At 38.8% G+C, this 18,335-nt stretch overlaps 1 protein-coding gene across 3 annotated transcripts in view; it reads right to left on the bottom strand.

The window, feature by feature from the left end:
• Positions 1 to 17,903, bottom strand: part of LOC124134584 (tyrosine-protein kinase SRK2-like) — a 72,455-nt gene extending 54,552 nt beyond the window's left edge. Inside the window, exon 1 of one of the 3 annotated variants that reach the window (XM_046499493.2) lies at positions 17,757 to 17,903. The gene's annotated coding sequence lies outside the window, so the exon portion shown is untranslated. Of the gene's footprint in view, positions 1 to 443; positions 591 to 9,904; positions 9,927 to 17,756 lie in introns of those variants that run through there. The other 2 variants (XM_046499496.2, XM_046499494.2) reach the window with 2 other exon arrangements.
• Positions 17,904 to 18,335: the final 432 nt, after the last annotated feature.

The following is an 18,335-nucleotide window of genomic DNA, read 5'->3' on the forward strand; positions in this document are numbered from 1 at the left end:
CGAAATAGCATTTTTCCGAAAATTGTAATTTTGGGTGTACATTATACCCAAGTGCCCACAAGAAAACACAGTAATAGCTACATATTCAACTTAGTACATAACATGAAATGCCCTGATAGCGAGTGGTTAGTTTGGTTAATCCTCCTTGGATAAGAATTTCATATATTTGCGTGTTTGCTTTATGTGGGACGAAAAAGCCCGAAGTGACGCAGGTCTTAGACATTTACCCATTGGAAAAACCCTTGAGCATAGGTAAGTTGCTGACAAACCGAGAAACTTAATCAGGGTGTGGAGTTGAACCTATGATCCTAGATCTTTTGAAAACCCAAGTGCACAACAAACTGTGGTATCTAGGCGACTAGGCACCTATGCCACTTGTCTAATAGTGAAGTCATGAACATCGCGAAATACAATTTGTGACCAAACTATGAAATAGAGATTACCTCTGATGACAATGATCACAACTGTGCTCCCCAATCGGTACGCTCCATACTGCTTCTCAACAGTGTCGAGCATATACCAAATCTATGCATATGTAGGTCACACGATTACTTCCTGATTGCCATGTCCTCAAGGATAAAACAGGCGTACTGCGTACAGGTTCTATCTGACAGCCATGTGTGCGGGCATGTATTGTACACAGCGAACAACTGGGACACACCCACTCCTAGTAGCAGTAAAGTCACAATAAGGAATGAATGGGCTAATGAATGACTTGGCACTGAGAACACTTTGTAAGCAGGATTATGGAGAACCACTGTATGTGTCACAGGTGTTTGTTTGTTTGTTTGTTTGTTTGTTGTTTAACGCTGCACTCAGCAATATTCCAGCCATATGACGGCAGTCTGTAAATAATTGAGTCTGGACCATACTATCCAGTGATTGATATCAAGAGCATCGGTCCACGCAATTGGGGTGTTACAGGTGTATCCGTGTGTCCACGCAGTGTAGGTGTACTAGTGTGTATAGGTGCTTCAATATTACAGGTGTGTGCAGGTGTATGCATGTGTACACATGTGTCAGTGTACAAGAGTGTATAAGTGCATCAATATTACAGGTGCATCCATGTGTACAGGTGTGTGCAGGTGTATCCGTGTGTCTACGCGGTGTAGATGTACTAGAGTGTATAAGTGCATCAATATTACAGGTGCATCCATGTGTACACATGTGTCAGTGTACTAGAGTGTATAAGTGCATCAATATTACAGGTGCATCCATGTGTACACATGTGTCAGTGTACTAGAGTGTATAAGTGCATCAATATAACAGGTGCATCAATGTGTACAGGTGTGTGCAGGTGTATCTGTGTGTCTACGCGGTTTAGGTGTGCATCAATATTACAGGTGCATCCATGTGTACACATGTGTCAGTGTACAAGAGTGTATAAGTGCATCAATATTACAGGTGCATCCATGTGTCAGTGTACTAGAGTGTATAAGTGCATCAATATTACAGGTGCATCCATGTGTACACATGTGTCAGTGTACAAGAGTGTATAAGTGCATCAATAATACAGGTGCATCCATGTGTCAGTGTACAAGAGTGTATAAGTGCATCAATATTACAGGTGCATCCATGTGTACACATGTGTCAGTGTACTAGAGTGTATAAGTGCATCAATATTACAGGTGCATCCATGTGTCAGTGTACAAGAGTGTATAAGTGCATCAATATTACAGGTGCATCCATGTGTCAGTGTACAAGAGTGTATAAGTGCATCAATATTACAGGTGCATCCATGTGTACACATGTGTCAGTGTACAAGAGTGTATAAGTGCATCAATATTACAGGTGCATCCATGTGTCAGTGTACAAGAGTGTATAAGTGCATCAATATTACAGGTGCATCCATGTGTACACATGTGTCAGTGTACTAGAGTGTATAAGTGCATCAATATTACAGGTGCATCCATGTGTACACATGTGTCAGTGTACTAGAGTGTATAAGTGCATCAATAATACAGGTGCATCCATGTGTCAGTGTACAAGAGTGTATAAGTGCATCAATATTACAGGTGCATCCATGTGTACACATGTGTCAGTGTACAAGAGTGTATAAGTGCATCAATATTACAGGTGCATCCATGTGTACACATGTGTCAGTGTACAAGAGTGTATAAGTGCATCAATATTACAGGTGCATCCATGTGTACACATGTGTCAGTGTACTAGAGTGTATAAGTGCATCAATAATACAGGTGCATCCATGTGTACATATGTGTCAGTGTACTAGAGTGTATAAGTGCATCAATATTACAGGTGCATCCATGTGTACACATGTGTCAGTGTACTAGAGTGTATAAGTGCATCGATAATACAGGTGCATCCATGTGTACATATGTGTCAGTGTACTAGAGTGTATAAGTGCATCAATATTACAGGTGCATCCATGTGTACATATGTGTCAGTGTACTAGAGTGTATAAGTGCATCAATATTACAGGTGCATCCATGTGTACACATGTGTCAGTGTACTAGAGTGTATAAGTGCATCAATATTACAGGTGCATCAATGTGTCAGTGTACAAGAGTGTATAAGTGCATCAATAATACAGGTTCATCCATGTGTACATATGTGTCAGTGTACAAGAGTGTATAAGTGCATCAATATTACAGGTGCATCCATGTGTCAGTGTACAAGAGTGTATAAGTGCATCAATATTACAGGTGCATCCATGTGTCAGTGTACAAGAGTGTATAAGTGCATCAATATTACAGGTGCATCCATGTGTCAGTGTACAAGAGTGTATAAGTGCATCAATATTACAGGTGCATCCATGTGTACACATGTGTCAGTGTACTAGAGTGTATAAGTGCATCAATATTACAGGTGCATCCATGTGTACACATGTGTCAGTGTACAAGAGTGTATAAGTGCATCAATATTACAGGTGCATCCATGTGTCAGTGTACTAGAGTGTATAAGTGCATCAATATTACAGGTGCATCCATGTGTACACATGTGTCAGTGTACTAGAGTGTATAAGTGCATCAATAATACAGGTGCATCCATGTGTCAGTGTACAAGAGTGTATAAGTGCATCAATATTACAGGTGCATCCATGTGTACACATGTGTCAGTGTACTAGAGTGTATAAGTGCATCAATATTACAGGTGCATCCATGTGTCAGTGTACAAGAGTGTATAAGTGCATCAATATTACAGGTGCATCCATGTGTCAGTGTACAAGAGTGTATAAGTGCATCAATATTACAGGTGCATCCATGTGTACACATGTGTCAGTGTACAAGAGTGTATAAGTGCATCAATATTACAGGTGCATCCATGTGTCAGTGTACTAGAGTGTATAAGTGCATCAATATTACAGGTGCATCCATGTGTCAATGTACTAGAGTATATAAGTGCATCAATATTACAGGTGCATTCATGTGTACACATGTGTCAGTGTACAAGAGTGTATAAGTGCATCAATATCAGTGTTATCAGTGTGTACAGGTGTATCCATGTGTACAGGTGTATCAGTGTGTCCAAGTGTATCAATGTGTACAGGTGTATCAGTGTGTACAGGTGTATCCATGTGTGCAGGTGTATCCAGGTGTACAGGTGTATCAATGTGTACAGGTGTATCAATGTGTACAGGTGTATCCATGTGTGCAGGTGTATCCATGTGTGCAGGTGTATCCATGTGTGCAGGTGTATCCATGTGTACAGGTGTATCCATGTGTGCAGGTGTATCCATGTGTACAGGTGTATCAATGTGTACAGGTGTATCAATGTGTCCAGGTGTATCCAGGTGTACAGGTGTATCAATGTATGCAGGTGCATCCATGTGTGCAGGTGTATCCATGTGTGCAGGTGTATCCATGTGTACAGGTGTATCCATGTGTACAGGTGTATCCATGTGTGCAGGTGTATCCATGTGTACAGGTGTATCAGTGTGTCCAGGTGTATCAATGTGTACAGGTGTATCCATGTGTACAGGTGTATCAATGTGTCAAGGTGTATCCACGTGTACAGGTGTATCCATGTGTGCAGGTGTATCCATGTGTACAGGTGTATGTACAGGTGTATCCATGTGTACAGGTGTATCCATGTGTGCAGGTGTATCCATGTGTGCAGGTGTATGTACAGGTGTATCCATGTGTACAGGTGTATCCATGTGTGCAGGTGTATCAATGTGTACCAGTCTGTACCCCAGGTACCAGTCTGTAAGGGTTCCTTGTATTACAGCCCCAATGGCACAGTAAAGACATATATTTAGTTCCTGGTCCCCGACCATGCTGAAGAGGACACTTAAAATCATATATTAACATGGTAAACAATGCAAAAACGTCCTTCCTCAACATATCTATCACCGCATATGAGTCTCCTGTGGCAAACTAGGAAGTTCAAAAGATATACCTGCGATTCTCACCCTGATAAATGCTTGAATACAGATTACTGTGTGCACATGTGTGTATCTGTTACATGGAGCAGTGCTTGTAATCAATACCCCTTCCTGACAACACAAACTTGCAGTCAATCCTGTTCCAAACCACCCCTGTCACAAGTCTGTCATACAGACCCTGAAACAAATATAGCCAATACAGCCCATGCAAGTCTATAATAATTGGCAAGTCTACATAACTGCAGTATCAGGTCTGAAAATGAAGAGAGTCTCTGGGCTCCTTTGTAATATATTTTTTTAATTATAATTTAACAACTGTTTTCATCGGTAAAATATGTTAATCGGAGACGAGATGTTAGTCTACACTGTCACCACTGTGGCACTATATTTAGATGAAACTTTTTTGAAGGCTTCTGTCTGATTGAATAACCAACGCAAACTGATTGTGATGTTTATTCATCCATGGCACTATAACCATGTAGTGACTGGATTTAAACCTGATTAACACCAAATACCCCAAACCTTTCTATCTAAAAAGCCATAGCCAATATTCTACAACGTGATCATGCAAACTATTCAAGTCAACTTAAAAGCTTGTATGTAGGATTCAGCTCCCATAAAGACCTTATCATCGTACGCCTACAGAGGTGTCAATCACTGATAAGCTCACACAGTTGTGCTGTGTTGTGCAAGTATACATTTGTAAAACACTTCCTGCTGTTGAGTCCGTTTTTTTATTATTTACAAGATAGGATTTTCCTGCTGACTATCAACTGCTCATACAATAAACGGCAAATGTAAGGATGTCCGACAGTAAACTGTACATAATAGAGTGAGTGAGTTGGGTTTAACACTAATTTGAACAGTTTTCAAGATGTATCATGGCGTGTCAGCTTAATGTAGGTGGAAAGTAATGCAAGTCTCAGGCATTTACCACTTAGGTGAAACCAATGAGCGCGAGAATGGTGCTGATAAACCAAGACACAAAATCAGGACTAACCAAGATTTGAACCCACAATCATAAGATTCTGGAATGCCAAAGGGAGACAACTCTGCACAGTGAATAGCAGCGCTTTTGACGACTGGGCCACCCATGCCCACTAGTTGATAAGATCTCCTTTAGATTTTTATTGTTTACATTAAGGCTTAACTTTTCAAACAAAAGTAAATGTGTGTATGGTGCATTCAATTTGTCTCATAATGAAGAATTTGGAACAGCTCCAATTTGAAGGTTTAAACAAATAAAGGACTCCAGCTAATTTCTAACACTGCTTATTCATCAATATATCATTTGGTGTGTCTTGACCGAATCACCGGTAGATTCCAAGAAAACGTTTGTACAGCTGATTGCTGTTTCCGGCTTAGTTTACGAGAAAATACACAAGGTAATCTTAATCCCTGGATGGAAAACAATGCCTAGCAGAACAAAAAATACAATTTAAACGGTAAATCAACATGTCTGGTGATTTTTTATCTCCAATTTCGATTTTGTACTGACCAAGTTCCTCAGCACCCATTCGTTTACCGGACTTCGCTGAAGGGGTACAATGTAATTATTTTCTGCGCTTGATAAGCGAATTATTTTTTTTCTCAAAAATACTGAATCCGCTAGAGGGGGGTGCGCATTATACATGGGTGCGCACTATACTCAAGAAAATATGGTAGTCAGTGGTCACTTACAACTATACAGTGAAATAACCCACTGTGCCAACATGAAGTCAAACATGTGTCAAACATGTGTCAAACAGATAGGACACAATAACTCATAACACTTTCATCCAAATTCTCAAAACTGTAAGACAGGAGGGTTTCAAGGCATCAATATGTCTGATTGTGTCACCGGAGGAGCTCAGAGATTAACAGTCTGTTATAAACATAAACATTGTCATTGACAGAGTAAAGAAGTGACCACAAAGTGAGTTTGCTATATCTGTTATGTCATTATAAGTTTATCTCCATCTCCATCTCCATAAATTACATATAACATACACAGCTTATGGACGGGACAAAAAATACAGTTTGTTAAATACGTCGGTATGTTTACACTTCGATCATAATTCCATCAGGTCATACTGACAAAACTATTAGGATCCTAAACATTTCCACACCCCAATTCCAACCATCTCTCAATAAACAACCACTCATTCTTATTAAAGTTTACAATTTGCTTAATAAGAAAACCTGCAGCAGAACTCCAGATAAGTTTTTGGTGTTGTGGGTATTTTACCCATACATTTTAAAATCATTGGGTATCAGTATTTCTATCTGGGTATTCAAATTTCTGTTACCCACTAGTTTTTACACATGTGGGTATTTAAGTTAAATATTTAAAAACACTATTCATCTAGTCCCTGCAAACTGGTGTCGTGTGGGTTCGAGAGCTTTATTGGACTAAAAAATACCACGAAACTTCCACAAGAAAGTGTGTTGGCAAATGATCATGATGTAACTGTCACCGTGGAGTTTGACAAGGTTGACGGAATGCCCGTTTATAATTTCAAAATAAGTTGCTGATTTGCTAATCGAATACGCAGGGTTACTTCACAATATTTTGATGATACGCACAAGTTTTATTTTTGTAGCGCATCTGTAATGTTCGTTGCGTATTTGATACGCTTGGATTTTATTTTACTGCCTATTTCTCAATTTCTGATGCGTATTTTACGCAGATACGCAGCTTATCTGGAGCTCTGCTGCAGGTGATAAACTATTTTGAATAACCTCTAAAATCCGAGTCAAACAATGTATCATGATGTATAGATATTGTATAACCATGGTGTTCAAAATGTACAAAACATTATTTACGAAACATGTCTCCAAACCAGGAGCTTGTACTTCACCAGGGATGAGAGGCTGCCCACGCCACCATGTCATCAAACAGCCAAGACATCAAACAAGCATTGCTGGATAGCAAGGGAAACAGTTTTTCCCCATATCAAACAAAATCATATTTCTGATAAATCCTGTAGGAGGTTTGATTGTTGCACCAGGCTATACCATATCAACAGTGTTTGAGCATGCAAAGCAAACTGACCCTCTCCTACTAAGGAAACACTGATCTCTGACCTCAGGAAAATATTGAGTCATAAAGTCCCGTGTGACATTTCTGATATTTCGGTTCCTTTTGAAGTTGAGAGCTTTATGTGAGGGATTCCTGGTGTCACGCCTTGTCTCATCTCGTCACATGCAACACCATTGGTAAAGGACAACATTTTTAACAGAATGTCAGCAAGTGAAGCTGCCACTTAGGTGAAACGCCTGATAATGCTTATTAGGGTTCTGGATGGGTAACTCTAAAGTACTCTGTACGCTGTATTTGTGCCACGGCCCAATTAGTACTAATTTAGTTGTTTGAATTTTTACATATTTTGTATATTAACTGCATTTATTTAAGATCTGAGGTCGAAAAAAACCCAGGTTTTTTCTGATTGGATGTGTCCTGATGTGTCCTGAGTAGGACTCGGGTACCCACACAACTACCCAGACCCGTGGTTAATGAAATTAACAATAAAACTCCATGGTTACATTACGACGTCGAGTATAGCTAATGCTTCCATTTCTTTCTGACTATGCAAGCATTCGTTCTGACATTTATCTGTTCGAGTAAGGATAAAGCGTCTAACAACTTCAGCGTATGCATGATCTGATCGTTTGACACATGCATCTAAAAAGTTTTTGCCAGGGCTATGGTAAAACAATTACCAATCGTACACTTTGAACCCAACCTACAGTCGGTACCCGGGTAGGGTCGGGGAATAGGGGGTTGTGTATCCAGGTAGTAAATCTGGACTCTTCCCGGTGCTTATGGTGCTGACAAACATAGAAACATAAAGAGGACAGACCGATTTTCAAACCCACAACCATATACATGCGTAGGGTGCTGGCACACTTAAGGACGCAACTTGATTGTGGCAGTTTGGACAACCGACCTGTCAGGGATGTTGAGTCATGGCTACTTGGTGTTTCTGAGGAACAGCAGCCCAGCATATCACAACACATACACCTTCCTGTCACCATGAGATGGTTGATTGTTGCCTAAACCTACAGTCAACAATATTCCAGCATATCACAACACACACACCTTCCTGTCACCATGAGATGGTTGATTGTTGCCTAAACCTACAGTCAGCAATATTCCAGCTACATAACAGTCACCTGATAACCATCCAGTCTTGGTCAGGCCAGGGAACACATGAACAAAGGTCAACAACACTGGGGACCAGTGAAAAGCAATCAGTCAAGTCACTGACCCAGGTGTAAACAATCAAGTCCTTGTCACACAAACAAGTGGTTGATAGCATGAGCAACAAACAAACTTGGCATAAGTTTGCGTAATCAGCCATTCCCCACTCCTCAAAGCATTCATTGCCCTACGATGATCATAACTCCAATACTTTGATATAGACTAATGTCAGTTAAAATGATTCCATAGTTTTGTCAAATGGGGGTCTCACATTGTAACCATCCGATCCTTGTATCAACCAGATCTGAGAACAAAAGCATGTGCTAGTGGACTATTTCAAGGCTGGCCGATCCACTCATCACGAGTTAGTGTAACAGTTGAAAACGTGTTTAATGCTACCTGAATAGTAAGGTATGTTATGATTCACAAAGCATCACAACGAGTGGTTTGGTTTGGTTTGTTGTTTAATGCCGCACTCAGCAATATTCAAGCTATAAGATGGCGGTCTGTAAATAATCAAGCCTGGACCAGACAATCCAGTGATTGACAACATGAGCATCGATCAATGCAATTGGGACCAATGACATGCATCAACCAAGCCACCGAGCCTGACCACCCGATCCCGTTAGTCGCCTTTTACGGCAAGCATGGGTTGCTGAAGACCTATTCTACCCCGGATCTTCACATTTTCACAACAAAGGTGAGGTGAAATTGGGTTTAACGTTGCGTCCAAGATTATTGCACTTATATAGCGACGTTTCACAACAAAGGATTCTGGCATGATATATACTGACATGCTTCTCCCAAAGACTTTAAACAACAGTCTTATCTAGACTAACATGTGTTTATTAATGACTGGGTCTCTTATATGGAAATACACAAAGGTTTTTGTGGAGTTTTGTGGTTTTCATAAACATATTTCATTCACAAAAAGTGAACTGGATTGGTCAAGTCAAGATTTTGAGGTTTCATTAATTGTCTTTTAATTTATGTTAGAAAGGACTGCTGAATCTGTTCATTACTAAAATTGAAGAAATCCATTCTTGCCAAACTATTATTGCACAGGATCTTTTGGAGATATTTTTTTCCGGGTTTAAATGAGACTTTAATCACAACTGTTTGTTTTAATTGTCCTTCCATTCAAAACAAACACATAATTACACATAACACACTCATAACTAAACTCTTGAAATCACTGAATCATGGGATCAAGCATTTTCATTAAAGAATCACCAAATCAAATGAAAACAAGGCAAATTCTGGAAAAAAGCACCAAATATTAGTTACAAATTATAAATGACAAAATGACACCTTGATAGAATATAACCATAACGAGATGCTTCATGTGTCTTCATCGCGTAAAGGTTGATTACCTTATGGAACTTGTATGACCAAGGTACTACTGTCCACTATCATCAACTCTCCGGAAACGACTCCAGGTAAAACTGTATTCCACAACAAACAATGATCACAAGACTATTCCACCACACATGGATGGGCACAAAACACCTTCAGTAATAAGACATCCTCATACTAAGGTCTTCTCCAACTTGAAACTTGCATACGCATATGGCTCGCACTTTAAAACCCTCGTCACATCCTTGCTTCCTGAGTGTCAGCGTCACTGGGGCTGATCTCTTCCTAGAATTGTGTGACACCAGGAACAAGAACATCAATAGGATGCAAGGCATCAACTCAGCAGAGCGACGCACTAAGCATTACTGACACATGGCCGATCTTCCTGGAACATTCATAATCGTATGAGTTCAAGAAACAAATAAACCTTTAATTATTTCGTTCCACTTCTGTGTAATTTTTACTCCTCCTGTGTCATGGTGTCAGTGATGCTATATTTAGTAGTTCCACCATCAGCTTTCGTGATCAGATCAGTCCAACTCGCAACATGAGGGGAACACAACATCGAGACTCATGACAGCATGGAAATTAAGTCTGGGCGAGACAAACCAGTGGTTGATAGCAGGATCAACAATCCACAACACTGGGGTACAGTGACACACAGTTAGCCAGATCAACCATCCACGACGACGACGACGACCTCGTGGCTACAGCTTGTTTGTTTTTGTTTGTTTGTTTGTTGTTTAATGCCGCACTCAGCAATATTCCAGCTACGGCAGTCTGAATAATAATCGAGTCTGAAGCAGACAATCCAGTGATTGACATCATGAGCACTGATCCACACAGTTGGAATACGATGACATGCATTAACCAAGTCGGCGAGCCTGACCACCCAATGCCGTAATCGCCTCTGGACAAGCATTGTTGCCTTTTACGACAAGAAAGTGTTGTTGAAGACCTATTCTACATGGATCTTCACGGGTACAGCTGTATATAATTATATGTACATGGGTTTTTGCACAAACTAAATAAACAGTTAACTCCATGGCTACTATAGTGATAATTCTGACAAGAAAAGCAACCAGACTACAACATGAAATAACAAAAGCACCTTGTTCACAATCATAACATTAACTGAAATTTATTCACAAAGATTTTCCTTATGAAACTTGTTTATATCACATTGTACACTGACTCTGCTACGAACAAATGACATTAAACCATTATGATTATTATCATTAAAATGTTGATAGGACATTATTCCCAAATTTGAATAAATATTTAGAGAACATTTTACTGTTGACTGTAACATTTCACCTATATTCACCACAAATATATTTCTAAATAAAGATCAAAACCCTGAATTTCTGGGGAAGAACAGGTCATCAGCAAACCATGCTTGCTGTAATAGGCAACTATGCTTGTTGTAAGAGGCGACATACGGATCGGGTGGTCAGGCTTGCATGTCATTGTATCCCAATTGCGTTGATCGATGTTCATGATGTCAATCACTGGATTGTCTGGACCAAATCTATCGTCATTTAGCTGGAATATTGCTGAGTGTGGCATTAAACAACAACCCATACAAACATATAGATCAATGAATACAGACATAAATAATATCACATATCACCATGGCCACAACAATGATGAATTTTTCATTTCAACAATTTCTTCCAACATGCCCAAGAACATGGTGACTCTGCTTGTCGTAAAAGGCGACTAACAGGATCGGGTGGTCAGGCTCGCCGACTTGGTTGATGCATGTCATCGGTCCCAATTGCGTGGATCGATGCTCATGATATTAACCACTGGATTGTCTTGTCCAGACTCGATTATTTACAGACCGCCGTCATATAGCAGGAATATTGCTGTGTGCGGCGTTAACAACAAACAAACAAAAAACAGTCCCATGTTGAAGGTAGTACAAGGGGAAGTAGTATTTGCTGCTTTTATTAGTTTGCCTACATGTCATTATTCAGACAAGTGTTTTTCCTGAGCATGCTGAGAAAGGTAAAACAATTCTCCATCATGTCCATGGAAATGAGTGATGAGTGGACAGATGAAATGAAGTGAAAGCGATGGAGTACTTGTGAAACAGAGAGAGCAAGTCTAGATGGAGGCTGCAGAGCCTGGAGCAGGAACTAATCACACCGGAGATGGATGTGTGCTTAACTATAGGAACAGATGTCCCTCTCCCCCGCCCCTTATACCAGCCACAGTGGAGGGTGGGTCATCGTAGGAATGTTGGAATAGAAATAGAATCAATCCTTACTCCTAATCATTCCCAACATAAATTAGTAAAACTTAGGATAAAATGTTGCATTCTTTGCATTAACACTGACATACTGAGAATGAAGTATCCATGAATCAAAGATTAAAGACTAAGAATGAATCAAAATGCAGCATCTGCAATTATAATTACTAAATTTGATTATTCTGAAGCTTATCATGCTTATCATGCCTTATTTTGCCTTTCAACAAAAATGTTTTTCAACAAGATACAAACAGTAGATACATAATCATGTGTGTTATAACTTGCACTGAAGATATCCATCAGAACAATAGACAGACTGGCTGCAGAAGACTTAGTCTGTCATACAGACCCTGAAACTTAGATATACCACATACAGATCATTCAAGTCTATAATAGTTGGCAAGTCTAGATTACGACAGTACCAGGCTGAAAATGAAGAAAGTCTCGCGACTCCTTTTTATTATATTTTATGAAGATAATTTAACAACTGTTTGTTTGTTTTTTGTATAATTAGTTTTCTTTTGAGACTAGATGTTAATCTTCAGAAGATTGCCAACAACCATTTGCAGGAAACAAATGGTATTTAGACATTCTCACGATTTTATCACTTTGGGAAAGGACATTCTTCCATATGATTACTTAAGATGAGTGAGTGAGTGAGTATGGTTTTACCCCGCTTTTAGCAATATTCCAGCAATATCATGGCGGGGGACACCAGAAATGGGCTTCACACATTGTACCCATGTCGGGAATCGAACCCGGGTCTTCGGCGTGACGAGCGAACGCTTTAACCACAAGGCTACCCGACTGCCCTACTTAAGATGAAAAAATGCCTATAAGACATGACATGAATACGGTTGACAACTAGTCAACTTCCTGGACAAAAACATGAAACCCTGCAACCACCTACACATTCTGCAGCAACTCCTCGAAAATAGCCATGATAGCAGGATGTCAACTTGTAACATCAGCTTTTGTGCATCCTCTAGTTTGGACTTCAACCTCGGTTTCACCCACAAAGAGGAAGAAGACAGCTATCCTTGTCTTATATCATGTTTTTTTTTATTCTGCAAACATGTGCAATGTATGTAAGTATGGGAGTAGGAAGTGTTGTATTTTTTTACTCCAAAAAACAATCTCAGTATGCACAGCAGGTTATTAGTATATTGATAGAGGTATAACTAGTGGTATAAATAGCAGATTAACATGGAAAGTGACGAAGTTCTTTTTTCATGGGGGATGTTTTGAGTTGAGCATTGTCTGATATGTTTAGAAATACCTCTTGAGACTTAATGTTTTTCAAATCAGAAAAATCAGTTTGGCAAGGGGAAATAAAATATAAATTTCACATGACACCTTGTTTTAGTTGGCAATAGGTGGTGGAATTCTGACATGACATATACCTGTATTTTGACTTTGCCCCTTAAAGACTGACAATGGAACTTGCTATTTTAAACTGTGACTAAATAAAATAACACATTTATTCTTTCTGTACTGGATATTACTCTTAACTTCAGATTAAATTATAGATTTTGATGGCAAAGTCATTTTGTTACTGTCAAACTGTGTTGCAAGATTCTAGAAAAAATGATTTCTATTTTTTTTCATTTTCCTAGAATTCTGCAGTTGCGGATCCGCAAAACAACAGAAAAAAAGATCGATGGGAATTGTAGCACTGTTGCTGTTAGTTTGACTGACAGTGGTATGATTTAGAAGTTGTAAGCACACTTTCGTTTTATTCAAGACTGCAGTTACTTTATGCAAACATATGAATTTTGACGATAAGGACATTGTTGTTTTTTTATTTCTCTCATTAAATTTCTAGGATTTTCAGAATTGTTTAGTTTTCTATACCTATACCATAGTGTCAAGATCTTGATAAATAAACATGCAGAAACTGACATGTGGTTCCAAATTTAATTTAGGGGGAGTGAAATCTTCAGGTAGCCTTGTTCTACATGCTGTAGACTAAAAATCCCGTTTGTTTATCTTCTAAATAATCGAACTATCCAATCAGCGTTAGAAAATGGCACTAGTCCTCTAGTCCTTGCCAAACTGCCCAGTTGTTAAGGTATCATAAGGACAAGTAGAAATATGCTACTTTAAGGGTTTTGCTATATGTTATCATCATAAGGACTAAAGGACTGAAAATGTTACTTTCTATCGCTGCCAATCACTCTGAAACTGTGTGAAACAGATATTTTGATGCAGTAAAACCTAAACATGTTAATTCTGAAGTAAATCCATTTCAGAATCTGTGTTGCAGAATAAAAGGGACGTGATTAGAAAAGTCAACATTGACATTGTTAATAAGTCACTTTAGTCAAACAATAATTATTATAATAAGATCTATGTTATTATCATTCCGATTATTCAAGACCCTGCCACACAAGACAATACACACAGACACAACAGCATCTAAATGAGCATAAACAACACAGTAACTTCCAATAAATGTCACAATGACATAGCAGCAACATAGCACACTGTGGTGACACCCTTCTTGACAGTCATTGTGGACACCCAGTCCCCTTCTTGACAGTCATTGTGGACACCTAATCCCCATCTTGGCAGTCATTGTGGACACCCAATCCCCTTCTTGACAGTCATTGTGGACACCTATTCCCCATCTTGACAGTCATTGTGGACACCTATTCCCCATCTTGGCAGTCATTGTGGACACCCAATCCCCATAATGACAGTGATTGTGGACACCTATTCCCCATCTTGACAGTGGTTGTGGACACCCAATCCCCATCTTGACAGTCAGTGGGGATACTCAATCCCCAACACTTGTACAAGAATAAGACATAACCTTGATACTGAGGAGCTACCATAAAGCAGACACTGCACAGCGAACAAGGAAGTTGATTGGGTGTTTGAGGTAGGTGTGTCCCCACAAGTGCTACAGTCGAGGTGTGAAAGTTTAACAGGCTTCAAGAACTCCTCTAGACATTCATGTTCAAGTGTCAACATCAACATTCAGAGGACAATAATCAATGCAACACTCAGCTAATATGGAGAAACATGCCGGGAAAGACAATCCTTGAAAGTTTGACCTTAAAACACATGCACTTTGTCAACACCACATACAAACCCAATCAGTTTCTTCAAACATATACTTAGGACAACTAAACAATTTGTGACTTTGTGATGCAAGGCCTGCACACAAAAAAATAAAAAAAATAAAAACTGGGCACACAGTTTGACATTGATAGCACTTAACATAAATATACTCTGTGTTATGTATAACCACATCAACAACTAACTGTCAATACACATCTAGGGATTATCTAGGATTCCAAACTATGTGCCCTTGCAGGCAAATTGGGAAAAAATCATTATTAATAATTAATATTGAATTCAGCGCAATAATGTAAGTCTAAGTGTTAAAGCCCAGATTTTATTGGTCCTGTTATCAGTGAAATACAAGTCACCTCTACAAACTCATACCATTAGCTATAACCATCTTAACATGAGGGGTGGTCGGGTAGCCTAGTGGTTAAAGCGTTCGCTCATGACACCAAAGACCCTGGTTAGATTCCCGACGTGGGTACAATGTGTCAAGCCCATTTCTGGTGCCCCTGTCGTGATACTGCTGGAATATTGTTAAAAGTGGCCTAAAACCATACTCACTTACTCGCTCTTAACATGAATTAGTAAATTTTTAATTCAAAATTGGGAATTTTGACTGACATTTGCGGCATACTTTGGGGCCGAATATCGGCCTCTGAGCAGATCTAAATAAACCTTGCCGTGATTATTCTGCAGTATTCCTTAGTTGGCTGCAACAAAAGTGCAACTGCATGGTCAGTAATGCATGCTTGTGTGATGTCTGCCATTAACACCTGTGTGTAATCATGGTAATAGACATCCACACCTAGCATTCCTCACAGGTGAGTCCTCATCAAGCATCAAACACAGGAGACCAGGGACACACACAGGATGAGTTGAGCATTTATTAACTGATTAGGGTTGCCATTACAAAATGACAAATTGTCAATGTCAGCCCACAACAGACTTTCTAAACAGTTTAATCCATGAGAATACAACATTCTGAGGTTCCCTGGTACACATAAACAAAGGTTGCAAGGACAAACATTAAACAAACTTAAATCTAATATATTTCATCATGTCCCTTTCAATTAAATACCATGTTTATAATGAATATGTGTAAAAAAGTCATTCATAAAATTTAATACTTTCACTGAATCATCAGAAAGTCCATAATAATAATGATCATGAAGATACATTCAACAAAATCTTCTCCTACTTCTCTCTTTCACATGCAATGTTTGGTGTCATGGGACTAACTAGTGTCAGCAACTAGTACTGTCAGTTTTAAACACCCAAATACTGACATAATGTTCAATATATTGGTTATTTGTTCTATGTCTATGACATTGTGGCAAATTGTGCTGCTAACGATAAACAAATATGTACTGTAAACTATTTTTATCACAAACACACTCATAATAACTTGTTTTTTCGTCCCAGACATTTGCTGTACCTATATATGAACATGATGAATCATTCATAGTTTTCTCACTAACAAGAACTGTAAAACATTTAACTCAGTCATAAAAGAAAACCTTATCTAAAAAACAAGCCATTGTCTGGGTATTTACAATGTCTGTGTGATGCCCCACCCCTTGTCATAGCGCAAATAATCAGTATAAAACACTGCCATCTGAAAATGTATCATTAGACGATATATATGCTTAGAACGAACTACGGAAATAACAAACTAAGATTAGTGGTCTCTTTGAGTTTGTCATAACCATAGTTTACTGCAATAAAAATAACCTGAAAGAGATAATAATTATCTGTTTCAGGCTAAAAAGCATTTAAATCCGAAAAAATGTTATATTTAGGTAATAGAGCTTAACAGAATACTTTCTATTTTTGTCATTTAAATCCGAAAAAATGTTATATTTAGGTAATAGAGCTTAAAGAATACTTTCTATTTTTGTCATTATACAAAAACAGCCGAAGTATGACTTGGGCTGTTTTGCTTTCCAACTCTTCAATTATGAACCTTGTGATTCCTGAGCATGCATTATTATACATACCATGTTGAATCTACCATGGTAAACAAACACCACTGCTACCAACAATTCATCCATCAAGAGCCTTGCGATCTGGGTAATCCTGTTTAACAGTAGGTCCATATAGAGATCGGCTCTTTCGTTTTCTACCTCCTTGTGACCATACTACACCTCCATAACTACACCATTAACCGTTCTGAAAAGTCTCTCCGAGGCAGACAGGCATCTGACGACAGACTCAAAATAAAATAAGATTATTGATTCAATGATCAACCCAGTTGTGACTGCTACGGGTTTTGAGAAGCCCCGATATCCCAATATTTGTCCCTGTTTGTTAATATCTGTGTGAGACAACACAACAAGGAAGTCAAACACAACGCCTCCGAGACAGGTCGAAAAGGGCCATCTCACCGTGTTAGTGTTAGCACAGGGATGTTGAAAGTTAGGAAAAACTTTTCGCTGTCTTTGTTTATTTTCTGTGTTTGTTTTTGAAAGATACGTCAGTGGTAAAAAGTTTCCTGACGACTTCTACACCGAGGAAATGCATAAAATCAGTGCTCTTACCTCTCAATCTATGTCCGATTCAATCGGGAAGATGTCCAATGATATGGTTACATACTGACAGAAACTCGATACGAACGTTCAAAGCAGGAAGTAGATTCTGTTTTGACCTCATGCGGCTGAACGTGAAATTGACATGCAGAAGCGACATCTAGCCGGTACTGATCCAAAGGGGAGTAACTCTAATGAGTCACTAGGAGGCGTTTTAGTAATATATTACATTTTGCGGAATATTGCGTTCGATTCACGTTTTATTTTTCATTTTATGACCCCGATTTAATTTAAAATTTGTAAAATGCATTATTAATTTTGGGAATTGAAACAATTACCATCAGATTACACAATAACATTTAATTCCTGTGTTTTTACTTCGAGCTATATAACGGCAGTCTGTAAATAATTGAGTGTGGATCAGACATTCCACTGATTGATACTTGTGAGAGATGGGAAAGTTGTGATAAAAATTAAAGAGTTTGAATTTCCTCCTTTATAACATAGCATGAAACATTGAAACAGTTGTACATTTCAACTTCAGCTGCATTAGATTGTTATTTATTAAGGCGCACATTTGAAATTCAGAAA

This window comes from Haliotis rufescens, unplaced genomic scaffold (assembly GCF_023055435.1).
Source record: "Haliotis rufescens isolate VD_foot unplaced genomic scaffold, xgHalRufe1.0.p SCAF_2, whole genome shotgun sequence".
Classification (NCBI taxonomy): Eukaryota; Metazoa; Mollusca; class Gastropoda; order Lepetellida; family Haliotidae; genus Haliotis; species Haliotis rufescens.